The sequence below is a fragment of the Leucoraja erinacea genome, chromosome 21 (genome assembly GCF_028641065.1).
Source record: "Leucoraja erinacea ecotype New England chromosome 21, Leri_hhj_1, whole genome shotgun sequence".
Lineage (NCBI taxonomy): Eukaryota > Metazoa > Chordata > Chondrichthyes > Rajiformes > Rajidae > Leucoraja > Leucoraja erinaceus.
This window is the reverse complement of record NC_073397.1, coordinates 14,041,387-14,063,057: the sequence shown is the minus strand read 5'-3', so window position 1 is coordinate 14,063,057 and position 21,671 is coordinate 14,041,387. Positions and strand designations below refer to the sequence as shown.

At 42.3% G+C, this 21,671-nt stretch overlaps 1 protein-coding gene across 1 annotated transcript in view; it reads left to right on the top strand.

Moving 5' to 3' along the window:
• LOC129707262 (transcription factor MafB-like) overlaps window positions 1-21,671 on the top strand; it is a 392,235-nt gene that overhangs the window by 280,633 nt on the left and 89,931 nt on the right. Inside the window, exon 3 of the mRNA XM_055652173.1 lies at window positions 18,178-18,216. The gene's annotated coding sequence lies outside the window, so the exon portion shown is untranslated. The remainder of the gene's footprint in view (window positions 1-18,177; window positions 18,217-21,671) is intronic.

Sequence of the window (21,671 nt, the reverse complement as noted above, 5' to 3'; positions counted from 1 at the left end):
GTTATGATTTTCGATTTCCAGCATCCACAATGTTTTGCTTCTTAACTTTTTCTCTTTTAATATCTTCTGATACTTTTCCTGGTGTCAGATTGTGCTTGCTGTGAGGGACTTGATTACATTTGACTACGTTGAAGTACAACGTACGTGAAAGTTGTTGTTATCATAGCCTCTCCCTCACCAGCTTTGGTGTGTCAATGAAAGTCTTGGGTTTGCTGATGCTGTGCACAGATGTGGAGGAACTAATGACATATGTCTGAAGAAGGGTCTCGACCTGAAATGTCACCCATTCCTTCTCTCCAGAGATGCTGATTGTCCCGCTGAGTTACTCCAGCTTTTTGTGCCTATCTTCGGATTAAACCAGCATCTGCAGTTCCTTCTAACACAAATAACATATGTCTGACTGCCTTTGTGATCTCCAGAGAGTTGTGTGATGATAGACAGTCGGCTGCAAATGATGTAGTCCATTTGACCCAAAACAAATGTTGTTGTCTTCAATGTAAAATGAGAAAAACAGGAAAGAGCCCTTGTAACTATTTATGAATAAAGCCTGCCCATTAAACAAAGAAAATACCAACAATACCGATCTGTACCGTTTAAGAATGCCATGCTGTCAAATGTTAAATCATTTATAGATGGAATATTTGAATATCTGGCTATTGCATTCATAAACCACTTAACTTTCTGCGTTTCCTGCAATAAATAGCCTGCGTTTTTTACTCAACATACGCACAACCCAGCATTTTGGTTACAAGATCTTGTTTTACTGCTTTGGTATCAAACTGAACAATTCTCCACGGTATAAGGACAGGTGGCCTAATTATTTCTCCCCATTAGTTTCCAGGTTCACGCACCATCTTTGCTGCATTATTTGGACTCCTTTCACTTTCTAAAAATAGAGTATCTTTTACGCTGCAATTTCAACTCTTCATGCAGTTCAGTAAGAACAACCTCACCGATAGTCATTGCTATTATTCAGTTCCCGGAAGAAGAAAGTGGAATGAACTGACACTTTTCTAACACATACCTAAAAAATGTCCACAGCGCTAAAATACGGCATTGCACACCAGAATGTAAAACTCCTGCCAGCAGAAAACTAAAATTAGATCAGTAATTTATATTTAGTTTAGTTCAGCATATTGTCACATGTGCCGAGGTACAGTGAAAAGCTTTTATCACATGCTAACCAGTCAACGAAATGACTATACATGGTCACAGTTGAGCCATCGACAGTGTCCTGATATATGATAAAGGGAATAATGTTTAGTGCAAGAAAAAGGGTCTTCATTGAGGTATATAGCAGCTCAGGACTGCTCTCTAGTTGTTGATGGGATGGTTCAGTTGCCTGATAACAGCAGGGAAGAATCTGTCCTTGAATCTGGAGGTGTGCGTTTTCCACCCTTCTTTCACACTCTTATCTGATGTGAAAGGGGAGAAGAAGAGGTAACTGGGGTGAGACTCGTCCTCGATTATGCTGGTGGCCTTGCCGAGGCAGCGTGAAGTGTAGATGGAGCCAATGGAAGAGAGATTGGTTTGTGTGATGGTCTGGGCTGCGTCCACAATTCTCTGCAATTTTCTTTCAATCTTGAATGAAGTTGTTCCCAAACCATATATTGTGCATCCGAAGCCATCCCATTTGTAAAGATTGTTAAAAAAATGTGCAGATGTTTGAATTCTGAAACAAAAACAGAAAAATGCTGGAAATACTGAGCAGTAAGCATCTGCAGAAAGTGAAATAACATGAATTTCACGTCTGTTAGGCTCTTTGAATATGTGTCTTTCCAGCAATTTCAGAATGCTCTTCCCATTCTAAAGATGTTGCTGAATTTTCTTCAATAATCTTCCTCCTTTAGTCCAATAATCTACAACAATTTATTCAGTGATTCTTTTATAAATCGGAACATCCTTTATAAACTGAGATTAGATGGCATTAACACTGCTGAAGTTCTTCTTCTAGATCTAGGACTTAGAGTCATTCTAGGACATAGTAATTGAGAGATCTAGCATGGAAAAGGCTCTTCGGCCTTCCAAGTCCATGCTGAAGAGATGCTCTTTCCACAACCTCAACCCCCACTCCCAGATTCTACTACTCACTTACACACCATGGGGCAATTTACAGCGTCCAATTAACCCTCAAACCTTCCCGGCTTTGGGATGTGGAAGGCAACCCGAGCACCCAGGGGAATGCATGGAGTCACTGGGACAATGTGCAAACTCCACATCGACAGTGCCAGAGGTTAGAATTGGAACCCAGGTCCTTGGCACCATGAGGCCTTGGCTCCACAAAGATAGCAATCTGGTAGATGAGCACACGTAGACTGCCTACAGGTTTTGGGGAAGTGGTTTACAGTTGTATATCAAGTTTGTGTATCCACCTACAAGGTGAGTGTAAGGTTGTGCAACTGCATGCTATGCAATTAGTATGAAACGTGTGTATCGGCCTTCCTCTCAATTTCCACTTGAGTAACACAAAACCCCATCTTCTGTCTACTTTCCCTGATTCAAGCTGGAGGTAGTTTTCCAAGTAAGGTTGAAACACAGAATTTCCACACTGTTTGTTACTGTGCCGATGATTTTGATGCTAAAAGAGTTACAGCATCAAGTAAAGGGTTGGCAATGTCTGAACAGTAATGAAGGCGTTAATATAAGGTCCATGAGCATTGTTCATTGGGAACATGTTGGGTTCACTTTATAATGGGGTGGCGCAGTGATGCAGCAGTAGAGCTGCTGCCTTCCAATGCCAGAGACCTGGGCTCAATCCTGACAACGGGTATTGTATGTACGGAGCTTGTACATTCTCCCTGTAACCTCATGGATTTTCTCCAGGTGCTCCGGTTTCCTCCCACACTCCAAAGGTTTATAGGTTAATTGGCTTTGGCAAAAAAATTATCAATTGTCCTTAGTGTGTAGGATGGTGCTAGTGTACAGGGTGATCGCTGGTCGGCGATGGCTCGGGAGGCCAAAGGGCCTGTTCCCACACTGTATCTCTAATGTCTAAAGCCTTATTTATTGTGAGATGATCAGACTCTCTGATTTTTCATTTGCTAGGTTTCATGAGTGATGAGTGACCAGTATTTGGTTCAGTCACACCGCCTCTTAAATGTTCGAGAGAAGCTGTGAGTGTCTGATATCTTATGTAGAGAAACATTGAATTTACTATTTTGTGGAATTCCTTGCCACAGGTGACCGTGGAGACCAAGTCAATGGATATTTTTAAGGCAAAGATTGACATATTTTTGATTAGTGAGGGTGTCAGAGGTTATGGGGCGAAGGCAGGAGAATAAGGTTGAGAGGGAAAGATAGATCAGCCATGGTTGAATGACGGAGTACACTTGATGGGCCGAATGGCCTTATTCTGCTCCTAGAACTAATGTACTAACCAATCTCACTTAAATGGCATCTGCAGGTAACAGTGCGGACTCAGTGGGCCGAAGGGCCTGTTTCTACGCTGTGCCTCTAATCTAAACCGAACTTATAATTTTTCCTCATGATTTTATACATCATTTATATGATCACTCTTCAGCCTCCTGCACTCCAACGAATAAAGCTGGAGTCTGCTCAACCTCCCCATACAGCCCTCGAGTCCTGGCAACATTGTTGTAAATCTTCTCTGCACTGTTTCAGGTTATTCTGCATCGTGGCAAGTCAGTGAGGCCCTTAACATGCTTTTTTTTTTACTGACCAAAAATAAAAAGCTCTTTCTCTGTTGGCTCCTGAACGAGTTAAAAAGAAGTAAGATTTCCAGAAACAGCAGGGAAATTTCTTAAGCAACTCAAAGGGCAATGATCCCGAGGGTAATACTGTTCAGAGGGTATTCTAATTGATAATGAATGTATGTTGGGATTAGTTAAGGTGTGAGGTGCCGATCTAATAAGCAAGGAGATTAATCACAAATTAATGCACACCTTCCTGTTTACGGAGAGTAAAATTAATTACATTACCTAATGAAAAATGCATCGCATTTACATCAGCATTAGTAGCATTGACTAAATATCTCTGGGCTATCACAGTTTACTGAAGTCCCATTGCTGCTTTCCTTGTAGAAGTTATTGACAGCAAAGCTGGATATCACATTAGCTGCTACCAGATGCAAAGGCCAGCAATTTGTTTAATAGATAATAGCTCTCCGATTAATTACATGTTTAGACTAACTTGTATTGAACAATGACCAGGATAAATGTTGGACAAACTAAAACTGGACAGCAAAGTCCAAGAGTTTGCAGGTGAACTTATGGCTCTGAAGGACATGTGTTCACCAGATATAACTCAACTTTCCACTGACTGGTTAGCATGCTACACAAGCTTTTCACTGTACCTCAGTATACATGACAATAATCTACACTCAAACTAAACTCAAACTCAACTAATCAATTAAAAATATTAACTAACATGAAATGAAATAACTAACTTATCTGAAGACGGGTTTCGGCCCGAATCGTCGCCTATTTCCTTCGCTCCATAGATGCTGCTGCACCCGCTGAGTTTCTCCAGCTTTTTTGTGTACCTTCAATTTTCCAGCATCTGCAGTTCCTTCTTAAAAACCAACTTATCTATTCTGTTGTGCCACCGTCTACAGAACTGGTAAAGGGAAAGACCTGATAAAGTCATTTCATATTTATTACACAGCTCTTTGCCGTGATTAACAAAATAAACACTTAAGGCTGTTCCAATTTTTTTATTTAGTAATGTCAACAGAAAAGTAATTATTTAAGCAATCGAGGTCGTGTTGGCACCACATTGTGATCTGCAATCTGATTAGTGCCCTGTGATAATAGACAATGGGTAGTGTATCCTCCATTAATTATAGTACCTGCCTCAACTATCTCTTCATAGGGCAGCACAGTGGTAGAATTGCTGCCAAAGACCCGGGTTCGATCTTGACTACGGGCGCTGTCTGTGCGGAGTTTGTACGTTCTCCCTGTGACTGCGTGGGTTTTCTCCGGGTGCTCCGGCTACTTCCCGCACTCCAAAGATGTGCAGGATTGTAGGTTACTTTGCTTCAGCAGATTGTCACTTGTCCCTAATGTATACAGTAGAATGGTGTGTACGGGGTGATTGTGGGTCGGCGCGGAGTCTGTGGGCCGAAGGGCCTGTTTCCATGCTGTATCTCAACAATATAAAGCTTAAAGGTCTAAATTAACTCTGACACCACCAACGACACATCATTTAGGGCTGACATTGCCCATTCAACATGCAACCATCATGGACGCCATTGAATGTGAATGAAAAATATGGAATGGATGGGCATGGCGTGGGGGGGGGGTGGGGGGGGGGGGGGGGGGGGTTGGGGGGGGGGGGGGGAGAGAAAATGGGGGGAAATGGGCAAGATTATGGGATAAATGGGTCATTTTGAAATGTTGCCTTTTTAAAGTGCAGAAAAAAACAGTGAGTTTGGACACGGGCCTACAAAAAATAGCACCGTGGTAATGACAGAAAGTTTATAAACTTTGTCTGAAGAGTCTGAAGAAGGGTCTCAACCCGTAACGTTACCTATCCCTTTTCTCCAGAGATTCTGCCCAACCTGCAGAGTTACTCCAGCATTTTCTGTCTGTCTTCGGTGTAGGATGGCAGTTCCATCCTACACATAAACTGTGATACTGATGTAAATTATGAAATATTTTACCTCTGAAATCATGACGTTGGATTTTTGTTACATCCCTGAATGTGCCTGAGAGTACAGATAATGTTTTAACATTTGCTCCAGACGACACCACCTCAGGAATTGCATGCGCTCCCTCATTCCTGGGCTGGAGTGTCAGGTTCAATATTTGTGGTCAAATCTCTAGAGTGGAACTTGAGGCCACAACCTTCTCAGTGAGGGGTGGGAGTGTTACCAATCTAGCCGCGACTGACAACTGACACTAACGTTTTTGACATGACGTTTCTGCGATGTTAATTCCCACTCTTATTATTGATTCATGGATGATTGCAATTGTACATACATAGACAAATATGTAGAGATATGCAGACATAAACAAACACAAACATACTCCGGGACAGTGTGTGATTAATTTGAGATGTCATTTGCTAAGTGTATCATGCCTGGAAAGGCTTTGACCCAAAGTTCTCTAAGCTTTCAGCCACTGAAGTTTACCCTTCACCACATGTTTGGCATGAAGTAGTGTAATTGATAGGGTTGTTGATTAATTTTGAAGTCTCTCCTATTGCTCTATCATAATAGTGGAAGGTCTTTCTTCATCCATTAATTCCCATGTTTCGACAATGACATACACCCACACATACAAGCACTACAGTAGAGTTGCTGCCTCATAGCGCCAGAAACCCAGGTTCAATCCTGACTAGTGACTTCAGACTTTACTTTAGACTTTAGAGATACAGCACAGAAATAGGCCCTTCGGCCCACCAAGTCCACCCCGACCATTCACCAACACTATCCTGCACACTAAAGACAATATTTTTACAACTGACTGTAGCCAATCAAACTAATTGACCAGTGATCCTAGTTCTATCCTACATACTAGGGATAATTTGCAAAAGCCAATTAACCTACAAATCTGCATGTCTTTGGAATGTGGGAGGAAACCGGAGCAAAACCCACGTAGGCACAATGTACAAACTCCGTACAGACAGAACATGTAGTCAGGATCGAACCCGGGTCTCTGGTGCTGTAAGGCAGCAACTCTACCGCTGCGCCACTGTGCTGCATTTCAGGGGTTTCCTCCCACATTCCAAAGACGTGCAGGTTTGTAGGTTAATTGGCTTCTGGAAATTGCCCCGAGCATGTATGATGCGAAAGTGGGATAACATAGAATGTGTGTACTGGTGATTGAAGGTCAGCGTGGACTCGGTGGGCCGAAGGACCCGCTGTATCTCTAAGCTAAACAAACAAGCATGTACAAGTACAGACCCTAAAGTATATTTAATATTAGTTGTCCTTCATATATCATGAAACTCATCCAACAGAAGGTTTTGTTTAGAGATGACTGCCGCTTGTGTTTATTTTAACTTCTTTCGGGAAACAACATGAATATATTTAGTACAACCGATGGATGACAGATCATAACAACCACTTCAATTACCTTAGTAGCCAATTTTCAAAGTTCTCAATTTGCAAAATTTATTAGATTTTTTATTTACCAAAATGCCAAAGAACAGAATAAATCTCATTCTGCAACAAAGTATTTGGAACTCCTCTGAGGGGCCCAATCTATATGTACACAGCAGATCTATAAGTGATGGTTGAACCCTGTTTGAGCGAGCGCATCTTCCACTGAAATTTATAAGTGCCACAGCAAGCCGTTAAACAACTATTACCTCATGAGCGCGAGAGAATGCCTTTCCTGCTGGATCACGGAACAAAGTTGGTCATTGTGACAAGTCTTAAAAAAAACAGTTCAACTATGTTTCTGTTGTAATTTATTTTTGTCCTGTTTATGATATACTTCAGGTTTTGCAATATAGTTTTGTTTTTGTGATGCATTATTAATGATTAAGAGGTTTATAGTTACACAGCAATTCTCTGATGCATGATTCAATGCACAAGCTCAAACTATTTTTTTTATTAATGTAACTACAATTCTCAGTATGACTTATGATTAAGAACTCTCACCTGCAGTCACAATATTCAGCTTCAAAGGGGAGACTTTTGATATCTGTGAGATCCCGTAAGTCTACTAAGCTGTAGCAGCCGATAAATTATCATGGAAGTCGTACATTTATTTTACCAACAGTCTCAGGAATATCGTCTGCAGCAAGGCTTGCCAGAGACCTTGAAACAAGAGTCTCGGGAAATCTCCACACAATCTGGATGAGGAAATACAGCCATAACAATTATTCGCACATAAAGGATTTTTCGGTACAAAGTGAAAAAAATTCTGAGCTCCTTAACGGGGGTGATAAATGATGGCGCAGAGCCAAAGAAAGGGAGCTGAGGAGAGAGAGAACTAAAAGCCTGATGAGAAGTGAGTTGCCGGGAGGATTTTTTAAATGGGAGAAGGAGATGACAAGACAGAGGGAAGTAGGAATGGAATTCCTGAAGCAACTGGAGCCGTGGCCAATCATGGTGGGTGGGGAATGGACATAGATAATGCCAGCAGGATTTAGGGATGTATTTTGGAATTCCTGAGGCAGCTGAAGGCATGACCAACCATGGTGCGATGGGGAATGAATGACAATGGAATTAATGGAATCTCAGCATTTAATTCTTGAGGCGGCTGAAGGCACAATGATGGAAAGGGAAGACACAAGGGGCCCTCGTAGAGACAGTTGGCAGGCTGCGATAGAATAGGTGGGGATCGAGAGGGCATGGATAGGAACACATACAGGAAATGGAGCAACCATAACAAAATAAATACAAAGATAAACATTTCTAAGTTATGAGTTCAAGAATCAACATTTCAATGTGGACCAGTAAAAAAAATCTGAATAATTTGGGCAACACTTGGGAAAAAGAGTCAGAATGCCTTAGGTCAATGATCATCAGAATGGCTTTCCCTATATGCTGATGACAGTCGCAAAAGGCTGGAGTAACAGTGGGTCAGGCAGCATCTCAGGAGAAACTGAATAGATGATGTTTCGGGTCAAGAGCATTCTTCATACACCGAAGATAGGTACAAAATGCAGGAGTAATTCAGCGGGTCGGGCAGCATCTCTGGAGAAAGGAATAGATGACATTTCAGGTCGAGACCCCTATATGCTGTCTAACTTCCTGGGTACCTCCAGGCTTTTGTTATGTCTTATTTAATTCTGTCTTAAAGGATATTCTTTCTGTTCTAAGTGATTGTTGGCTTGATGGTGAGTAGGGGTTGATTGGGGAAGTTATGAGGTTCCTGGTTTTGGATGAATGCAATTTAATTTAAGTCACACTTTCATTCTCCTGTTGTGGAGTTGGCAATTACACAGCATTATTCCCTGGAGTCAATGGACAATTGAACCTCAGCATATTGGCCAGCTCACCAGCTCCAGGGTACTGATTGTTGATACTGAACAAAGTATCATCGAAGGATTATTTCCTTTACTCAACTATAAAATGAAACACAAACATTTCTCAATCAATCTAATACACAGATCACCAGGAGCTTTGAAAGTTGGTTTCAAAGTTGTCTATTTGAGAATTCAATGGACAGGAACATATTAAGCTCTTACTGATTATTGTAGAGCAAAATTATAGGAAGGATGTGGAGGCTTTAGAGAGGGTGTAGAAGTGGTTTACCAGGATGTTGCCTGGATTAGAGGCACCTTACACCTTACAAGCGAGTTTAACGGAGCATATGAGAATCACAAGTTTTTAATTGTCACTAGACCAAGTGCAGACCCGTTGGGTCTGTTCCCGCGATTGCGATTTGGACCAGCCAATCTGTGGCTTCCGCCAGCGTGGAGGAGAGCCGGGCGGCAGCAGCCGTTATGGTCGCGCGGGGCACGCGATGAGAAGGTGGCCAGCGGGAGGCGAAGAAATGACTGAGTGGGGGGGGGTGAAGGATTTTATTAAAAATGTGTACAGAATAATGACTAAATTTAATGAGGTGTAGATTTGCGAATGTAAAAGTAAAATCGCTAGCGAAATGGTAAAAATATCAGCGTTTTGGCGTCTGGTTTTCGCGGAGTATCGAATCAAAGGCAAAATCAAAGGCAAATTCAAAATGACATACACCCACACACACTCACACAGAGTTTTAAAAGTATAGAGATACACATCAGGATGGTGCAATTAAAATGTTACTTGTTGTAACTTCACAAGCATATTAGCGCAACACCACAAGAAATAAATATACAATAACCAATAATGCAATACATTTTCAGTTATACTTGGTAACCAGACCATAATGAAGATCTCTCAGTAAATCTTACAGGATTCTTAAGGCCCTGTCCCACTTACACAATTTCTTCGGCGACTGCTGGCACCCGTCATGATCGCAGCTGGTCATGGGGTGATGCCTGTATGGTCGTGAGTAGTCACCCAAAGAGTCGTACATTTTTCTGGTCGCCGCTGGATTTTCAACATGTTGAAAATTTTCGGTGACCTGCTGTGACATGCAGTCGCCGAAAAAATCATCTAAATGGGACTGGGCCTTTAGGCTGATTGTAGTTAGCTTTACAAAAAATAGTGGCGGCATGGTGGCACAGTGGCAGAGATGCTGCCTTACAGCGCCAGAGACCCGGCTTCGATCCTGACTATGGGTGCTGTCTGTATGGCGTTTGTACGTTCTCCCTGTGACCATGTGGGTATTCTCCGGGAGCTCAGGTTTACTCCCACACTCCAAAGACGTGCAGGTTTGTAGATTAATTAGCTTGGTAAAATTATAAAATGTCCCTAGAGTAGAATGGATAAGGGAGAGTCAGTGGTGTATCTGGACTTTTAAAAAGCCTGTGACAAGGTCCCACACAAGAGAGTGTGCCAAATTAGAACACATGGTATTGGGGGTAGGGTATTGATATGGATAGAGAACTAGTTGGCAGACAGGATGCAAAGAGTAGGAATTAACGCGTCATTTTCAGAATGGCAGGCAGTGACTAGTGGGGTGCCGCAAGGCTCAGTGCTGGGACCCCAGTTGTTTACAATATATATTAATGATTTATACAAGGAAATTAAATATAACATCTCTAAATTGGCAGATAACACAAAGCTGGGTGGCAGTGTGAACAGCGAGGAGGATGCTATGAGGCTGCAGGGTGACTTGGATAGGTTGGGTGAGTGGGCAGAAGCATGGCAGATGCAATATAATGTGGATAAATGTGAGGTTATCCACTTTGGTGGCAAGAACAGGAAGGCAGATTATTATCCGAATGGTGTCAGATTAGGAAAAGGGGAGGTGCAAAGAGACCTGGGTGTGCTTGTACATCAGTCACTGAAAGTAAGTATGCAGGTAGAGCAGGCAGTGAAGAAAGCTAATGGCATCTTGGCTTTCATTGCGAAGGATTGGTGTTTAGGAGCAAGGAGGTCCTACTGCAGTTGTACAGGGCCCTGGTGAGACTGCACGCACCTGGATTATTGTGTTCAATTTTGATCCCCTAATTTGAGGGAGGACATTATTGCTATTGAGGGAGTGCAGCGTAGGGTCACCAGGTTAATTCCCGGGATGGCGGGACTGACATATGATGAAAGAATGGGTCAACTGGGCTTGTATTTGCTGGAATTTAGAAGGATGAGAAGGATCTTATAGAAACATATACAATTTTTAAAGAATTGGACAGGGTAGATGCAGGAAAAATGTTCCCGATGTTGGGAGAGTCCAGGACCAATGGCCACAGTTTTAGAATCGGGGTGGGCCATTTAGGACTGAGATGAGGAAAAATTTTTCACCCAGGGAGATGTGAACCTGTGGAATTCTCTGCCACAGAAGGCAGCGGAGGCCAATTCACTGGATGTTTTCAAGAGAGAGTTAGATTTAGCTCTTAGGGCTAAGGGAATCAAGAGATATGGGGGAAAAGCAGGAACGGGGTGCTGATTTTGGATGATCAGCCATGGTCATATTGAAAGGTGGTGCTGGTTCGAAGCGCCGAATGGTCTACTCTTACACCTATTTTCTATGTTTCTATTATCATAAAAATATGCCGCTCAAAATATTGTGCTGGAGAGCCTCTTTTGGTGATGCAAAATCAGTGATATTGTGAATGATAATCGATTGTGATTGCTCACTGCTCTCAAGCTCAGACACAACAAACACAGAACAATTCCTATCTCCAGTCACAAGTGATTAGATCCATTATGATATATTGACATCTGATTATGAATCTCAAACCATTGGCAAATATCAAATTATTCATCCAAGGTATACAGCCTGTACGCATCTGATGCTGCTGCAAGCAATATTTTCATTGTAGCTCCATCTGATTCAATCCAGTGATTCAATGATTCAATGAGACTTTATTGTCACACGTCCCCATCTACAGTGAGACGCTTGGTTTCTGAATACAACCCGGTAAAATCATACAGCGGACCTGACCTGGGCAGTGCTCAAGGGTCGCTACGTTTCTGATGCTGACAAAGTTACAAGAAGTTAATCAAACATATATTCTGCTCGCAGTGGCAAACCAGGCCTGCCACTGCATGTGGCAGCAGGCAGCCCCCCCCTTCATTGTCAGTGGCCCATCGCCGGGTCCATTTTCTTTCTCGGCGACGCCCCACTAGGACCCCACTTCTTTCTCTATTTGACTGTATTTGGGCAGGGGACAACCAACTCCCTTGGGGACTTGGTTGTGTATTTATCTACAACCTGTAGTGCCAGATTTGGGCTCTACTTTCAATCAATTTGCTATTCCAGTTGGTGGGATGGATTGATATATGGAATCACCTGATTTCTCAATATCATTGGAATTAATTCTTGTTCTACTTGTACATTGGATATTATAGTAGACACTGTGCTCCTATTGAAAGAAGATACACATAGATCTTGATCTGGAGCCTTTAGCTTTTTATTTGATTGACCGATACAGCATGGAAATAATCCCTTTGGTGTACCGAGCACATCGATCACAATAGTTCTATATTATTTCACTACCTCATCCACCCCTTACGCACTAGCAGCTAATTACAGAAGCCAATTAACCTATAAACCCGTATGTGTTTCAAACAAGAGGACATAACTTGAGAATTAAGGGACTGAAGTTTAGGGGTAACATGAGGGGGAACTTCTTTACTCAGAGAGTGGTAGCTGTGTGGAATGAGCTTCCAGTGATGGTGGTGGAGGCAGGTTCGTTTTTATCATTTAAAAATAAATTGGATAGTTATATGGATGGGAAGGGAATGGAGGGTTATGGTCTGAGCGCAGGTATATGGGACTAGGAGAGATTATGTGTTCGGCACGGACTAGAAGGGTCGAGATGGCCTGTTTCCGTGCTGTAATTGTTATATGTTATATGGTTATATGGTCTTTGGGATGTGGGGGGAAACCAGAGCACCTCCGAGGAAACCCATTAGGCCACAGGGAGAATGCGCAAACTCCACACAGACAGCACCCAGGTCAGGATCGAACCTGCGCCTCTGGCACAATGAGGCAGTGTCTCTACTCGTTGCACCACTGTGCCATTTTGTGAGACTAAGTTTCAAGACCAGGTTATTTAGAATTTGGATATTTTAATACTGTGACTCATTAGTTCATAGTCAACACTGCATTTGTATGGCACCCCATCAAATAAATTGCCCAGTGACTTCCTACAGTAATGGAGTTTATTAGCTCGGTTGAATGTATTATCCAGCTGTTGTCCAGCTGTTTCCATGTGCACATAATATATCATATATCCAAAATCATATTATCCCATTGCAGTTTAACTCATTCAATAGATTGGTTTGGACATTGAAAGGGAAACTGAGTGTTAATTTTTTTAGTGACTAATGCATATTACAGTGAAACATTGAGTGAGATAAGGAACAAACCCAATTAATATTTACACGTTTGGCATGAGCTAAACTGGATAGACTTTATCTTGTAAGAAGATATCCTATGAATGGAATTTCTTAGATACTTAATGCAGCCTTATCTTTGGCAGGTCCAAGATTACAATCCAACCACTGGGGATCTAAGATTAGTATCATAGCTGTTTGCACACAATATAATTTCATCACATTTATATAATCGTAGAAAATTTATGACACAGAAGTAAGCCATTTGGTCCATCACATACGTCATAAACCAGAGTGTTCTGAAACATTTATTACTTGGCAACATATCTATTGTTAGACGGTGTAAAGGGCCTGTCCCACTTGGGCGACCTAATCCACAAGTTTAGAAGCCAGTAGACGAGTTGAAAAACATGTCAAGGTTGCGTTGACTCGCCGAAGTAAAATACCTCCTACGACTATGTCTACGACGACCTATGACTATGTCTATGACCTCCTACAAGCACCCCTCGACCTCAGTCTTCCACACCTAAGACCAACTGACTAGTTACGAGTGGAAAATTATCACATGATAAAATGATGTCTCGTTTGCATTTTTTTTCTCGGGCCAGTTACCAACCTACGACTACTTACGAATACCTACGACTATCTACAACTACCTACGACTACCATCACGACCTACTACGACCTACCTACGACCTATCTACAAGTAAAATGTATCCATTTTTTCCATGCCAACCATTTTTTTACTCGTAGCCATTTTTAATCAGGCTGGAAAAAACGCCGCGACCTACTTGAGGCCACGAGTACGCGGAGACCATTCACGAGCATGAGGAAGAGTTACAAAGACCTCCTACGACCTCCTACGATCTTGTGGCGCCCATGCTGCGAGTATGAGTCAAGGGCAAACTCGGCAGAGGTCGCCAATTAAGTTTTGAAAGTGGAACAGGGGCTTTGGACATCATTACAATCTACATGAAGCAAATTATGCTTTAAATTGACAGAAAGATATTCTCCCATAAAATCATAGAGCCACGCAGCACTGAAACAGGCACTTCAGTACAACTTGTCCATACTGACCAAGATGTCTAAATTGGAATGACACTTTATTATCATATGTGACATGTCACAGTGAAATTCTTTGTCTTGCGTACCATACATAAAGTATACAATGAGTTGCCACGTGCAGGGCGCCGACCCAGTTACAACGTGTTCAATGTGGTCACCCTTTGTTTTCAATGCCCCACCCCCGTGCCGGGTCCCCCTTTGTCCTCGACCGCCCCCGCCCCCCCCCCCCCCCCCCCCCCGCTGGGTTCCCTTTTTCTTCTCTCGGTGGCCCTCCCATGCTGGATCCTTCTTCATTATTAGCAGACCCCCTAATGCCGGATCCCTCTTTGTTCTTTCGATATGCATACCTTATACCAAGAATTACGACGTTGATTGCAGGCTGTCTCCAGGGAACAGACACGTCCTGTTCATACAGACGTCTATGAATCGACTGTCTGTAAATAGGAAAATCTACAAAACTCTCTTGATATCGTAACCACACCATGCAGCGTTGCAATGACAGATATCAAAAACAAAGAGTCTGAACTGATTCTGATTCTGAACTGAAATATTTGTAACCTTCTGACATGAGAATCAAGGGTGGAAAAACCTGGGTGGCGGCACAGTGGAACAGCTGGTGGAGCTGCTGCCTCACAGCACCAGAGACCTGGGTTCGATCCTCTCCTCGGGTGCTGTCTGTGTGGAGTTTGCATGTTCTCCCTGTGACCTCTTGTGTTGCCACCGTGCATTCCAGTTTCCTCGCACATCCCAAAGATGTGTGGGTTCGTAGGTTAATTGGTCTCTGTAAATTGCCCCGAGTGTGTAGGGAGTGGATGGGAAAGTAGGATAACATTGGACTAGTGTGTGAATGTGTGATCAATGGTCAGCATGGACTCGTGGGCTCAAAGGCCTGTTTGCATGCTGTCTCTTTAAGCTTGCGCAATAATGCTATTGGTTACAGGCCTCGTACTGTAATGCTCACATTGGTAATATTTATACCGTTGGTTGAGATATACAGCGAATATTAAAATTAAATCAGCTTCTTCTGGCAGTAGAATGCTGACGTGACTCTACGTTGCAAGCCCAACTTAATATCTAAAGCTTGATGCCCATCACTTCTTAGCATAATATTACAAGGATAATAAGGGTACTGCAGGAAACAAAAAGTAGGGATTAACGTGTCCCTTTCAGAATGGCAGGCTGTGACTAGTGGGGTACCACAAGACTCGGTGCTGGGACCGCAGCTATTTACAATATACATCAATGATTTAGATGAAGGGATTCAAAGTAACATTAGCAAATTTGCAGATGACACAAAGCTGGGTGGCAACGTGAACTGTGAGGAGGATGCTATGAGAATGCAGGGTGACTTGGACAGGTTGGGTGAGTGGGCAGATGCATGGCAGATGCAGATCAATGTGGATAAATGTGAGGTTATCCACTTTGGTAGCAAAGACAGGAAGGCAGATTATTATCTAGATGGTGTCAAGTTGGGAAAAGGGGAAGTACAATGGGATCTGGGGGTCCTTTTTCATCAGTCAATTAAAAATAAGCATGCAGGTACAGCAGACAGTGAAGAAAGCGAATGGCATGTTGGCTTTCATAACAAGAGGAGTTGAGTATAGGAGCAAAGAGATTCTTCTGCGGTTGAGTGAGACGACACCTGGAGTATTGTGTGCAGTTTTGGTCCCCTAATCTGAGGAAGGACATTATTGCTATTCAGGGAGTGCAGCGTAGGTTCACAAGGTTAATTCCCGGGATGGCGGGACTGTCATATGCTGAGAGAATGGAGTGGCTGGGCTTGTATATTCTGGAATTTAGAAGGATGAGAGGATATCTTATTGAAACATATAAGATTATCAAGGGTTTGGACACGCTAGAGGCAGGAAACATGTTTCCGATGTTGGGGGAGTCCAGAACCAGGGGCCACAGATCAAGAATAAGGGTAAGGCATTTAGAACAGAGATGAGGACACATCTTTTCACCCAGAGAGTTGTGAGTCTGTTGAATTCTCTGCCTCAGAGGGCGATGGAGGCCGTTTCTCTGGATACTTTCAAGAGAGAGCTAGATAGGGCTCTTAAAAAAAGCGTAGTCAGGTGATATGGGGAGAAGGCAGGAACGGGGTACTGATTGGGGATGATCAGCCATGATCACATTGAATGGTGGTGATGGGTCGAAGGCCCGAATGGCCTACTCCTGCACCTATTATCTATTGTCTATTGTCTATTATCTAAATCTGCAGTTTGATGTGAGATGTTTTACTTTTCCTAACAAAAGTCTGCTTCTCCTAATGTCTACTGCAGAGTCACTGTACCAACTGTAATTTCCATGCAGGCTCTGTTAGTTCACAGGGACCAGTCTTGCAAGTCTATTGGCAACACCTCATTGAGTCTTACCTTGCTTTTATCTGCCTTAAGGACAGAATTCCGTTTCAAACAACCTTTCGTAATCTGAGGTCGGAAATATGGTCGCCCGGCAATGTGTTTCAATGAAAACATGGGGTGATCAAGGGAAACACGTTGTTAAAAGCAGGACGTTTTAATTAAACTGTTCAGATATTGCCACAAACCGAGTTCCCTTGCAGCAGAAAACACCTGAAGCCCCGCAGTGGCTGAAAAATCAGTCCATCCGTCTCCCAAATGCTCGCTCATGTGAACACCAGTCAGGGGCTCATAACCTGCGGAGAACCCGTACATCAAATTGTGATTGAAATTTATGGTGTTGAAAAGTCACACAAAAAAAGTGAGGTGACAAATAGCAGATACAAGAAACTGCAGATTGTGGTCCACTAAAAATGTGGTGGAGTGACTCAGTGGGTCAGGCAGCATCTCGGAAGAACATGGATAGGTAATGTTTTGTGTCTGGACCTTTCTTCAGACAGTTGAAACGTTGGCTATCCGTGTTCTTCAGAGATGCCGCCTGAGCCACTGAGTTACTCCAGCACTTTGTGACAAGCAGCAGATCCGCTATTTTAAAGAGATATAAATGCAACATGGATCATCACTCCTATTTTTCAAAATGATGTCATTTGATCTTTGTATGGAGTTCAGAGAGAAGATAACATCTCCAACAACGCAGCACACTTTCCACACTTGCACCAGGGAATCAATGTTGATAGACACAGAAAGCTGGAGTAACTCAACTGGTCAGACAGCATCTCTGGAGAAAAGGAATGGGTGATGATTTGGGTCGAGCTACCCTTCTCAGACTCAATGTAGATGTTCAGCAGAAGCTGGGTCGTAGTTTTAGCTTAGTTTAGAGATTCATCATGGAAACAGGCCCTTCGGCCCACTGAGTCTACACTGACCATCAATCACCTATACACTAGTTATATGTTAACTCACGTTCACATCCTACACATTAGAGGCAATTTAAAGAATTAATCGACAAACCTTTTTTGCACATTTTGGAATGTGGGAGGAAATCCGAGTACCCGGAGAAAACACATGTGGTCACAGGGAGAACATGCAAACTCCGCACAGACAGCACCCTTTGTCAGGATCGAACCTGGGCCTCTGGCACTGTAATGTAGCAACTCTACCTCTGCGCCACCTTGGCACACAAAGTCTTGATCGACAACATTCGGACCCAGACAAGTATATGCCATCAACCTTGCTATATCACCCTTATTGGATTTCAGGTGTGCTGCTAAAGGTTTATTTCAGGTCTATCGCAAGGCAGCTCAGACAGTATATTACAACCTGAGAATTAATGTGTTGTGTTAATTTATGTGTTCTTTGTATATGTTTACCGATACTACGTATGTTCTATTACATCCATGTTAGCGTTGTTCACACATAACCCTTTAATAATTCTTCCCTCTCATTTCTCTTTAGCTAATTGAAGACAAGTTATAAAGAAGCTCAACAGAGCAGGTAAATTACTTTTAGATTTAGAGATTTATTTTGCTTTGCAATCTTTGTTGTTTTCATCTATATATAAATAAATGTACCAGAGCTTTTCTCAACTGCAAAGATATCGTGCACAAAACATTATAATCACAAGTATATTCTTCCACAAACGTTCAACTGACTTTGTGAATAACATACCGAACCAGAATTCAGTTTGGCATAAAAAAACAAAAATGCTGGAAATATTCAGCAGGTCAGTTAGTATCTGCAGAGAGACACAGGGCTAAAATTTTAGGATGATTACTCTTCAACAAAACTTCAGCATGCCACCTTATAGTCATAGTCATACAGCACGGAAACAGGCCGTATGACCCAACTTGACCATACCAACTAACATGCCCCATCCACGCTATTTCCACCAGTCTGCATTTGGCCCATATCCTTTAGACTTTAAACTTTAGACTTGAGATGCTGCACAAAAGCAGGCCCTTCAGCACACCGAATCCATGCTGATTAGCGACCCCCACACACTTACACTATCCTACACACGTTAGGGACAATTTACAATTTTACCAAGCCAACTCGCCTACAAACCTGTACATCTTTGGAGTGTGGGAGGAAACCGCAGCTACCCGGAGAAAACCCTCGCTAGTGATGGGGAGAATGTACAAACTCAGTACAGACAGGAGACAAACTCCCATAGTCAGGATCTCTGGCACTGTAATAAAGGCAGCAACTCCACCACTGTGCCACCATGCAGCCATATGTGAAAGCTAACTGACAGTGAGTTATATCCAACTCAGGAGACAAATCTTATTGCAAAGCTTGGAATTATAGCTGGGTGAATAAGCAACCTTACTTTGTGATTATGTTTTGTTTTCACCGCAAGCTGAGGTATTTTTACATAATATGCATTTTATTTAAGCAACCACAGGTTCATGAATGAAACATGTTTACACCTTGAACATTGAAGAGTGCAGCACAGAAACGGGCCCTTCATCTCACAATATCTGTGCTGAACATAATGACATGACCAACTCTTATTTAGCTGTACATAATCCATATCCCTCCATTCCCTGTATATACATGTGCCTACCCAAAAGATTCTTAAATATCAATATTGTATTTGCCTCCACCACCATCACTGGCAGCACTTTCCTGGCACTCGACACCCTCTGCGTAAAGGACTTCTCTTTGACATCTCCCTTAAACTTTGCCCTTCTCACCTTCAACACCCTCTAGTGTTTGATATTTCCATCCTGGGGAAATAAGGTTCAGACTGTCTACCTTATTTATGCCCCTCATAATTTTCTGTACAATACATTTGTGTCGCTATACACATCTTTGGGCCTGTTTTACTGCAACAAGCAAAATTGGAATTGTTGTGTCGACACCACCTGACAAATCAACTCTTTTGACTTGACCCTTGACTCTTGAGAAGATGCACAATCAGCCTGCCATTTTTGTATTTACTGTATGATAAACCAGGCCACATTATTCCTGCTGCCCTAGTCTGGCCAAACCTTCACCTCTTTCGTTGAGATATAAAGTAATGTTTCCAGCATAGAACCAATGCAAAAATGAATCTCCTGTGCATGACTGTGAGAATTCCCCTCCATCTACAAGCTTCTAATATCCAATTGTGGCATATTCTACCAATGGTGTTGATGTTTTGTCATTTTGGCTTTCACCCAGGTTTCGATAACATATAAGGAATGTGTAATAAAAGCAGCAGAATGTAGAAACAAAAAAACTGCAGGTGCTGGTTTACAAAAGAAAAAGACGCATAGTGCTGGATAACTCAGCGGGGCACGCAGCATCTCCAGACAACGTGGATAGGTGACATTTCGGGAAGGGACCCTTTTTCAGACTGAAACTGAAGAAGGGCCCAGGCCTGAGAGTCCAGGACCAGAGGCCATATCAATTTCCTATTGCCCATATCAATTTTCAATTGTTCACATTTGGCTCCTCTTTAGAAAGGACATGAGGAGGAATTTCATTAGTCAGAGGATGGTGAATCAGTGGATTTCATTGCCATAGATGGCTGTGGAGGTCAAGCAATGGATATTTTTAAGGCGGAGAATGCTAGATTCTTGATTAGTATGGGTCAGGGGTTATGGGGAGAAGGCTGGAGAATGGGGTTGAGAGGGAAAGATAGATCAAACATGATTGAATGGCAGAGTAGACTTCATGGTCCAAATGGCCCAATTCTGCTCCTATCACTTATAAACATATGAATTTATGAAACGTCGCTTATCCACATTCCTCAGAGATGCTGCCTGACCCGCTGACTTACTCCAGCATTTTGTGTATAATAAAATCACTCATACATGAAGAAGGGTCAAACGATTGAAGTTCCCGATGGAGAATTTGGAATGATGGTCACCAAAATTGTGGTTGTGGAGAAACACTGCATTCATTAATGCCCCTGTCCCACTTAGGAAACCTGGAGGTTTTTGTCAGTCTCCCTAATGGTCGAAAGTGGTTTCCGCTTCTTCTATGTTCCGGCGATTATTTCAAAAAATTCAAAACCGGCCGCAACTAAAAATAGGTTGCCGTTTTAAAAATCTGTAATTTTTTAGTCAAAGCCGGTTGCGATGCTAGTTGAAGGTGGTTGCCGGGAACCTCCAGGAACCGCACGGAAACCTTGGGTGGGGTGCAAAGTCTCCAGAGGTTTCCGTTCAGGTTTCGTAAGTGGGACAGGGGCATTACTTTACTATTTATTATTCCAGGACAGATTCATTACCAATGAATTCCTACTCCATTAAAATTGTTGCCGAAGGTTGTTCTTGCTCCTTGAAAACGTGTGACACATTAATAGAATTCCCATTGTATCACTGAAGTTTACTGCACAAAATATAACATTCAGCCTATGCTACTGGCTGTTTCATTCCCATATTCTCGTGTCATTTTAAATGTTTGAATCTTTGTATTCATCGTTATAAAAGCAATAAGGATTTAGTTTCATCCACAATTTCAGATAGGATGTTCTGTGCGCCAACATCATTTTATTAGGAAAAATCCGTCCAACCTTTCCCTTTATTCTTTTGATGATCTTATATGTTTGCCCTCTTATTGACCAGATCTTAAAAAATGTGAACATATTATTAAGTCTCCAATTAACCTTCACTATCAAGGGCCCTTCTTTCTCTTATATCTCCTCACAACTAAATCCTTTCTTGTTACATTACCTTGGCAAAACATACTACCCGCTAACATTGAGGAGATGCAACTTTAATTAAAACTAAGGTTGACATTAATGTTTCTCTTTCCCTTCTCTAACCACCCTTTATTTTACGTTATTTGTAGAGGATATTAGTGATATCTAACATCCTAGAACCTTACTTCAGCTAATTAAATAGTCCTATCATTAAGTGCGAATTGTGATTAACCAAATGGCATTAATTAATTGAGAGCCTGTAATATAGAAACATATCATTTTGTCTTTCTGTCCACGGAGTTTTCCCAGCACTTTTTGT